Genomic DNA, 10969 nt, shown 5'->3' on the forward strand with positions numbered 1-10969 from the left:
TTGAACTTCATTCAATGGTACCCCACCACCAAACTTTCACAAAAAGCACTCGTCAAGCCACAACCTTTGCCAAGAAGATTTCCTAATCTCTATCAGTGCCCAAGTCTAAACGCAAATTCCATGAAAAAAGCTATAACTGTAGAACTCTGTTCCACTGACCTGTTTCCTAGCTGAATACAACATGGTCGTTTTCAAGTCCTGCTATCCCTATTATCATCCAATTCTGCCAAAATCCGATCGATAACGATCACTGCTCGAGTGGCCTCATGGCCTTAATAAGTGGGATTTTTCTGTATAAAAACAAGAAAACAACGTTTATTAAACTAATTTGTATAATTAAATTTTTATTTTGTTGACGAGTCATAACTTATGACAAAACATGATAATAAGAGGAATGGATTGACAATTGAATGATGAAGAATACTATGAGAAAATTGAAAATTACCACATACCATTCATTTACAACCACGATAAAATCAGAGAACAGCGATTCGTGCATTGTGAGAACTAATGAAACACATAGGCACGGGAGGAGTAGCGTGAGTTATAACGTTGCCGACAGTAAACGCAAGGTCTACGCCATATCACAAATATTAATTAAAAGGATGAAACGATGGTTTAAAGTACGTGGTATGTATTGAATAATCATATCTTCAGATCAAATTTAAAATAAATTAATAAAACGAAACGCTGTGAACAGGATTCGAACCTGTGCGGGAATAACCCATTGGATTTCGAGTCCAACGCCTTAACCACTCGGCCATCACAGCTACTTGATACCGGGTGTCATTAATTAAATATTTATTTTGTTAGTCAGGGTACAATATACTTAAGCATAATTTTCACACAGACGCACGTATATATATATATATATATATATATATATAAAAAATTGTATACTAGACTACCTCGACCCGTTGGGTCAGTGTATGCTATAGCTAGCTATGGAATAGTGAATATGAAGAATTAAGGTATAAACGTTCAAGTGAGTATACAGAATTAATGCATAAACGCGCATAAAATTGGATGATTGCGCACGCGAAAACAAACGTGGCGACCAGTAAAAACAATACGCAATTTCGCGTATGCGCAAAAAAAAAAAAAAAAAAAAAATGAATGCACGCGCGGACGAAAACAAACATGACGACCAGCAAAAACAATATGGCATACATTGGCTAATAAAGATCTAAACATCATTGCCCTTAGATTAAATGAAAAATCCTTTATATACGGGGAGGTGTAATCAGTTAAAAAAATTTGAAAAAAACAAAACAAAAAGAAAAACAAAACAGAAAAAATACAAGGAGAGAGTGTGCATTATACAAGTCGACCCTAGTTTTTTTTATGTTAACATCCTTAAAAATACCAGGAAATAATAAATACCAGGAACTAATTAAGTAATATTTAATGGTGAGACCTTTTCAAAAAAAAAATCTTAAAAACAAACAAACAAACAAACAAACAAACAAACAAACAAAGTCTCCCCACACATACGCTTTGAAGTGTTTCTACGTATTTTTAAAATGTTTCGAACTTATGACCCTACCCCATTTTCCCTTTATGCTCCCACCACCGCCACCAAACTTAAAAAATGCTAACATTTTACATATCTCGCTACGTCACCATGAAGTGGGGTCTCATATTACGTTAAATTTATAGAGGAAAGTGATCCCCAGGCTAAAATGTTAACATTTAATTATTAAAAAAACCCTTCTTTTATATTATCCTTAAATGCCGTTGAAACGTATTAGCAAAAAAAAAAAAAAAAAAAAAAAAAAGAAAAAAAAGAAAGAAAGAAAGAAAGTGGGTTAGGATTAGGGTTAGGTTTAGGTTGGAAAATTTCCAATATATTTTTTTTAAATATGTAAATTGATCAAGTAATATTTTAACACTAGAAAAAAATTTGCTTTGTTTTATTTTTTATTTGAAAAGAATTCCAACTTACAATAAAAGTACGAATAAAATAATTGTAAAAAAATAATCTTGGACACGAAAACGTATTTTTTAAAAATCAAGTCCTTAGTGGACACTAGGCTATCAGATTATAAAAAAATTTGACACAATCAATATTCAAGAATTTCAGTCTCCCCTCCACTATTATTATTATGTTTTCTTTGGTTTTTGCGACTTTTCACTTTGAGAAAAGTTCGGACTGTCCCCTTCCCCCGCCCGTTACTAATTTTTATTTATTTACGACTTTTGTAAAGGTGTTTTTCCATTTAACAATCCGCGCTATTTTTTAATTAGTACTAGTCTAGCCATTAGCCCTTAAAGAGTCAGATGAAAATGTTCCAAATAAAAAGTGATTTTGAGATGATATTGTCTTTTATTGTCTTGACAAAACATTTTTTAAGTGATGAGTGAAATAAAAAAAAAACTCAGGAAGCCCACAGAGCACTACTGCAAGCACTAATTAAAAATTAAGGAGACCCAACTAAAAGCACTTCTAAAACAAGGGTTCTACACCCCCTCCTTGAAGAGAAAATCTTTTTACGTAAGGCCTAAATCGTCTACATTCACAAGAGCGCTACTGAAAGCAGTAAATATGGTTATAAATATGATTATAGTTATATATTGTATATTTATATTTAAATCAGTATTTTTTTTTTACTGAAGGGAGTTAATTACATTTATTTGTAAGGAAAACACGTTAAGACAGAAAATATTGTTGACCTTGTATATGCTTTAAATAGCAACAGTGGCTTATAATATCGGACTTTAGACAGACCGGTCATGAAATAGGAAAGCAGACGATTTATTTTGGTTTAAACGCCCAAGCAATATTATATTTTTATTGAGGCTGTGGGTGTGTGATACGTGTTTATAAAAAGACAAGGTCTTGGTGGTGATGCGTTTTAAAAATATATAACGGCCAATTTAAATCAAATAAAAAACAATAGCATAGAGAGTTGATCTACATTTCTTACCTCTTGAAAATGTGGGATGCCCCCCAAAATATTTGAGGAAATATACCATCTACAGTCAAGGTAAATAAATACTTATTGAAGATTATTGAACCCTCTGAATTATTTATTTATCTGTTTACAACGATTGAATAATTCCTGCATTGACAAGCCTTCAAACACTTTTTTTATCCGATAAACAATGCTTCAAGCAAACTACGATATATATATATATATATATATATATATATATATATATATATATATATATATATATATATATATATATACTTCATAAGTAATGTCAGCGAATAAATATGGGAAATGTTTAAGTGAAATGTCATTATTTCTTCTTTTCACGTTCAGTCGTTTATCTGTCGATATATTAAATTTTCACGTAAATAAATAAAGAAATTTCCAAAAGGACATAGGAAAGATCAAACCAAACTATAATCTTAAACCCTAACCCTAACTCTAAACCAAAACACTCGCCATCAGACGATTGGATTATTGATAGTTTTGTTCCCATTTGCTGAATGCTGGTTGGTTAATCATGAAATGGAGGAAAATAGTAAGATGAATAAGAGGCACTGCTAACAATCGGATTCGAATGATCTATCGAAGACGTAATAGACCGTTAGTAACTTCCGCCGTGCAATGAGGAAAAAATCGATGTCACATGGAAATGTTCCAAACAAAAATCTCCGAACAGATGCCGACCATTATTACGTCACGCATCAGATGATAATTGGATGAAATCACATGACCCAAACAATAACATCGTTGCTCGAGTATCGGAATTTCACATTCGAATATAAATGTGATTACTTATGACTGTATTGGGGTCACCATGTCTGTCTGTCTGTCTGTTTATCTATCTATCTATCTCTGTATATATATATATATATATATATATATATATATATATATATATATATATATATATATATATATATATATATATACTAGCAAAAGTACGCGTCGTTGACTGGGTTCAAAAACAGACTACAGAAAATGGACTCTGATTTATGAAAGCATGATAGGTTATGAAAAGGAAGTTTTTTTACAATTCAGGTTTCGTCTTTTTTAATTTTATTTTCCCAGTTTATAAGGAATGCTCTCTTTTAGCGAATACAACTTTTCAGGGATTCGCTCCGCACATTTAAGCAGCTTATTCCTGGGTCGTGAATTGACTGTAGAATATGATATTTTTCCGCATTAAACTTTGTGACATATTTCCATTCTATGGCGGTCAGGTGCGAACGAACACCCAATCATTTTATACCACATTCTTCAAACTGAAACACAATTATCAAAGTATACTTACGCAGATAGATATGAAAAGTCTTTATTAAAGTTTGTGCCTATTTCCATTCTATAGAGGCCAAGCGCGAACGCAGACCACACAATTTTATTATACCATCCCTATTTAAGTTAAAACATACTTATCAAATATTCTTATGTACATATATATCAAAAACACTTGTAAACGTTTTAATTTTAAAATTTTTTATTTTCATACTTTGTGGACCAGTCGCAAACGCAGACCCCACAATTTTAATGAACCACTGTTCTGCCAGATCAAACATACTCATTCCTGTGTCTCGATACATCTTCTATCATTATATGTAATCAGCTTTTTAAAATAGTCAACCATATAGGAGCCTATTCGTGACCAGACACACACACACACACACACACACACACACATTCAGCTTTATATTATATTATATATATATATATATATGTTAATGAAAGTTCTAATTTAACTATTATAACCGTTATTAATGTCAAATTCGATCACCATAGGTGGTTGGGTCACACACACACACACACACACACACACACACACACACACACACACACACACACACACATAATTTGTAAACAATTCAAATACCACAAGTATATTTAAATTCCATTCATATTATTTTTTTGGTACATGGTACATCTGACACATGTTTCGTTGAATTATATAGGTAGACCAGATATCTCGCCAGATACCCATATAAATCAATAATTTTCTTTAAAATGACCGTAGGTAACATCTATGTTATTTTTAGTAGTTTCTACATGGAATGATCTATAAATAGCCTATAATTAGTAAGTTTTTTTGTTAATTTTTACTTTTATAACTTATTTAGTTGAATGTCAAAAAAGTAAAATTTGAGAAAAAGAAAACGGAACATGTTGCAATATCTCAAAGTACAAAAAGATGCAGCTTTGAGTGCGCATATCTGATTTTTTCGGGGTCACTAATTATTCAACTCATTTTCCTTGTTGGCTTTTACCATCGAGTATTCGAGCAAGAGAAATTGAGTAGTTTTAACAAACGTCTAAATTATAAAGTGTATCTGGCATTCTCATCTCGAGAAGATGGAAAAGACATTCAACTAAATTGTTTTGCGCTTGAAACAGACATTTTGTTATGAGATTTTAGTCTGGATAAAAAATGAAATATTTCTCGGTTTTGGAACTCGTGAATTTTTAAATTTATTTTTTGGTTGTTTCTTACAAACGGGGTTTCATACTTGTAATGAATGGACACCTAAGAACTCAAGACTTTCAAGGTGCCTTCAATAAGTGTTAATAGTACACACATGAAACTCTAATCCGATTCGAAGTAATCTCCTCCAGCTGCATTGCACTTGTACTGTTCCAACAACTCCTGGAAGGCCCCCATAGAAGTCCTCTTGGGTGAGCGTATTAACAGTCTCTTTCATTTCATAAATTAGCTGATAACGACAGCCTCTAAAGTTTTCTTTGATCTTAGGAAATAACCAAAAATCACAGGGTGTAAGAACTATAGAAAGGGTGAGGAAGTGTCTTGATGCCCAGTTTGGTCAAATAGTCTGTGACAAGGATAGAGCATCCTTGTGACAAACTTCGCACAAATCTTCTGCACCTTCAGTTCCTCACGAATAATTGTGTACAGTCCCCACACTGACATCAAACTGTGTACTTATTGTCTCTATAGACACACGACGGTCCTTATTCATGAACTTCTTCATTTGGCCAATCAACTTTGGTGTTTTGATTTACTTACTCCTCCCACACCTCTTATCATCCCTGCCTTCCTTGAATCTCTTATGCCACTCAAAAACTGATGCTCGATTCATGCAAGATGGTCCAAATACAGTCTGAAGGATTCCATAAGTTTCTATGACATTTACCCAAGTTTAAAACAGAATTTTATTGCATATAATTATTCTAAAGTGTCTTTACGTCCAGATTGCATTTTTGAAATTCACCAGCTGTGACAATATGGCTTTAGTAGAGTGTATTCCAATTTCTGCTGTAGCGTCCGCTTCTAATTTGTCATAATCCAACGTGGAATTAGTAAGGATTAAATAACTATCATGAGAATGCCCATGTCAGTGCGCAATCTGGTCTAACTGCATATGTTAAAGCATAATAATACAAATTCTGACGAAAATAACAAAATATTAATCATAATAAAAAAGGAGTTGTGTTTACAGGCTATATAAATGCGATTCGTGGGAAACACTCTGGGAACGATTAAGTATATAAAAGAATATAGACAAAACTAGAAGGCAGTTTACATAATTTTTAATTATATTACGTTTATTTACCAAAATAATGTGTCGTACAAAATGATAGGTCTTGATATTTTAAATTTTCGAGAGTAATATCTCTTTTTCAGCGGAGAAAAGAAAAAGAAACTATTCTTTTGTCTATTCTATCTTTTTATTTCTTTCTTTATTTCTGGAAGTCAGTGTCGCAAACTGGCTGTCAAATTAATTTCCAGGATACGAGTTTTGATGGATCTTAAGTATTGTTGGGAATTATTGTAACTTTCTAATGTATATAAATTATTAATTTTTACGTATTACGCTTAAAGTGTGTTCTAAGGAGTGTTAATGACTGCTGTATTAATATCATGCAATGCCCGTTTTTAGGTAAAGGAAATGATTTAAAGGAGGTCAACCAACGTGTGCTTGCTAGTTCCTCTGCTATAGTATACACGTCAATATGTATACGCGTACCTGCCTACGTATATGAGTATAGACGTAGTACAATTAAAAATGACTTCTAATACTGTCATTATTTTTTATATACCAACTCGTGTCCACGGTGTTTCCTACGAATCGCATTGCTATAGCCTTCAAACACAACGCCTTTCACATTATGCACAATGCTTCAAGCAAACTACAACATCCTTCTATAATAAAGAAATGTAAGCATAAATAGCGTAAAGCATTCCAATTTGAAAAAAGATTAAGATGAAAATGACCACACACACACACACACACACACACACACACACACACACACACACACACACACACACACACACACACACACACACACACACACACACACACACACTACCATATATTTCTCATCAAGATAACAAACGTGGAATGAATACTCACCATCTTCTCTTCTTATTTCTATTTCCGCGCCTTGCTAATGGGTTACGTGTTTATCTTAAGATTGTTATCTTCACTAAAATAGGCTTTTAAAACATTTCACCCTATTAGCCATCCCGCCATCTTTATTTTTATCTCGTTTTATAAAGCTGTCTCATTTCAATTTAAATCAATTGGGTTGAACTATTTCAACACGAAGAATGTCGGGGGAAAAATGTTAAATACAATTTATCAAAATACAAAAAAAAAAAAAAAAAAAAAAATTAAAGTACACCCTCTGTCAAATATTACGGGAAAACTATGCTTCGCAAGTGTTGGCATTAATATTCTATTGGGAAAATTTTAGTGAGCGCGATAATGACTTAATTTAGAAATGCCCACCTGTCCGCGCATTTTGTAAACTTCAATAGAAAAACAAAAATGGTGACGCGCAGCGGATTTTATCCTTAACGGTCTCGCGAAATAACGTAAATTCTCGCCGTTCGTATACAGATTAGATGAGCTTGGGTCGATAAAAGCCAGCGATTTGAAGAACAAAGAAGTTCGTTTAAAGAAGGTGAGTTGTACATATATAACGCATTGAGGCGTGGTTGATTATTTTCTTGAGTCAGCCCAAAGAAGGCAAAAAAGGACTAATAAGAAAACTGCTGTTGTTTATTGCTAAAGAAAAGCACATATTCATTTAAAATTTTCAAATTAAGATTAGCGGTTTTCAGAAACAAAATCCCTCATTAAACTCTACCCTTAATCCTAAGTCTTGGTGGTAACTTTCCGTTCGGATGTTTTTTTGTGGCATCTGGAATTCGGGTTAATGGTAAGGGATGTTTTGTTATATTTTATCTGACAGCGTTTCACTTTGGGGTTTTATATTATTTGTTAGACTTTTTACGAAAATGAAAATGCGACTTACTTTCCCTGATTGAGTTCGGATTTTAAAAACGATTTCAGCCAATTTTATTGTTATATTGTCTAGTGGTTTTTATATTGTCTAGTGGTTTTTATATTGTCTAGTGGTTTTATATTGTCTAGTGGTTTTATATTGTCTAGTAGTTTTTATATTGTCTAGTGGTTTTATATTGTCTAGTGGTATTATATTGTCTAGTGGTTTTTTATATTGTCTAGTGGTTTTATATTGTCTAGTGGTTTTTATATTGTCTAGTGGTTTTTATATTGTCTAGTGGTTTTATATTGTCTAGTGGTTTTATAAGATGAAAAACAATTCCACATTTTATTTCACTTAGTCTGTCTGTCCGTTTAACCTTTTCTATGAAACTACTGGTCCGACCTGACTGAAATTTCGTATGAGTCTTTGTTATGATCCTATGCAACGAAGTAAGTATTATGGTATTCATTCAATCAACGATTAGTGATTAATATGGATTTATAGATATTTGCATTTAATGCAAAACATGAGCACCAATTTACCCATATTCGACAATCAATTTGGCATAAAACATGCATTCTAAGTCAACCGGATATCATCGCCTTCGAGTTTTTAAGGTTTAGTTGATTTAAAGTTTTTCAACAGAAGACAAAAAACAAGAACAAAAAAAAAAAACATCCGTCCCCCCCAAACACTTAAAAATAGACATGTATCTGAAAAAAAAAACGTTTCAGGCTTATCTAAAACATAAAGATATCTTATCTATTTATTATTTTTTTAACAACGTGTCGTTATTTAAAATAACAAAGGGAACACCGCGATGATATGAGTTTGGATTTCGGGTCGGCACGTGGGAATAAATTGGATTCCCATTTATCTTTTGCGGTTTCTGTTTTTAAACATCCGAAATTGTCCGATTCGGTCTGTTCTTGCTTATCTCTACTTGAGAAGCGTTATCATCGAACAAGCAAAAGGGTCTGGCGTATAAAATCAACAGTAGGTTCTTTGAATGACAGAGGCGCGTTCGAGATAGAATGTTTCTGTTTAGAGCACAACTGAACAATGGTACGTCATTTTTGCATTTTAAACTTTAATTCAAGCCATTATATATAAAAAATAATTTTATAAAATCAACCGTAGATTCTCTACAGTGTAATGTAGACTACAATGTATGTGGACTAAGTCTCAACGTGAGAGATATGAAGCTTCCTCCTGCTGAACCGCGATCGGTCACCAACTAGAGCAATCAATCGATTTGATTGAAAAATGGGTGATTTCGATGACAATAAAAATATGTGTGTGAAACATTTGGTGATTATCATTCAATCCTGGGCAACGTCGAGTCTCATTGTTAGTATTATCATACAAACAGCAAATTTATCATGTTGCTAGCAGTTCTGCCCGGCTTTGCTCGGGTCCTATGTACTGTTCATAACTTTATGTGCATATGTATATATTAAAAAGTGTGAATATATACGGTAATGCCTTTCTATATGATAGGTTTCCTTAACTACCATAGAGAAAAGTTGGTAGAGACCTCATGCGTCAAATCTTTAAAAAATTTGACCCCAATTTTGACCCCTTAACATTTATTGTTTTGGGCTCAAATCAAATTAAAATGTTTGACCCATGTCCAAGTAACCTACATCTAAAATGTCAAGTGTTTGGACCTAAAATTGGCGGAGGAGTTTGGTAAAGTCTGCAAATGTCAACTCTGTAAACTTTGACCTCTTGCCTGCTAAATTTTCGCCCCCAAACTGATTAAAAAGCTTGCGGCATGTCTGAATACCCTTTATGTAAAATTTTAAATGTTTAGAACCAAAACTGGCTTAACAGTTTGGTAAAGACCGTAAAGGTCAAATCTTTAAAACTTTGACCCATTGGAAGCCAAATTTTCAGCCAAAAAACGATTAAAAAGCTTGCCCTATGTCTGAATACCCTTTATGTAAAATTTCAAATGTTTAGACAAAACATTGGCTGAGTTATTTGTTAGAGATCGCAGAGATGAAATTTGTTTGAATTTTGATCGCAATTTTCACCCCTTAACATTTACTGTTTTGGACTCAAATCAAATTATAAAGTTAGATCCTTATCAAGTAACCTATATTTAAAATTCCAAGTGTTTAGACCCAAAATTGGCGGAGGAGTTTGGTAGAATTCTCAAAGGTAAAAGCGTTGAACTTTGACCCCTTTGCAACCAAATTTCTGGCCGAACACCGATTAAAAAGTTTTTCCCAAATCTCAATACCCCTTATGTCAAATCTCGAGTCTGTAGACCGAAAATTGACAGTTATTTGGTAGGGAAGTGTACACACACACACACACACACACATACATTTTCACTTTTATAGATATATAGATAGATTAATTGCGAAGTATTGCCCTGCTGTTAGATAACATGAAAAAACAAAAAACAGAACAAAAACACTCCTATATACAATAACTAGCTGGTCGTCCGGCGTTGTCCGATTGTACAATACGCTTAAACATGATATTTTAATTTATACAGATTTCGTATGTATTATTATAGAATCAATCCTCTATTGAATTATTATGAAGAATAGGTTGCCCGGTGGACTAATGCGCAAAAAATGCTAAAATAAATAAATAAATAAATAAATAAATAAATAAATAATAAGGATCAGTTGTGTATAAATCCCAAGAGCGATAGAAACTTTCTATCATGTCTGAAAGTGACACAATGTTCAACGAGCGAGATCAGAAATGCGCCGCGGTACAACTCATATTCTTTACCGATCCAAGTTATGACAACAGGACCATTGCCAGCA

General features: G+C 33.1%; 1 non-coding gene across 1 annotated transcript; it reads right to left on the reverse strand.

The window, feature by feature from the left end:
* Positions 1-688: 688 nt before the first annotated feature.
* On the reverse strand, positions 689-770 carry Trnas-cga (transfer RNA serine (anticodon CGA)). Its single transcript has one exon. It is a non-coding gene; the product is annotated as a tRNA-Ser (tRNA).
* Between the last annotated feature and the right edge of the window lie 10199 nt (positions 771-10969).

Source organism: Euprymna scolopes, chromosome 10 (assembly GCF_053919585.1).
Source record: "Euprymna scolopes isolate OS-2025 chromosome 10, ASM5391958v1, whole genome shotgun sequence".
NCBI lineage: Eukaryota > Metazoa > Mollusca > Cephalopoda > Sepiida > Sepiolidae > Euprymna > Euprymna scolopes.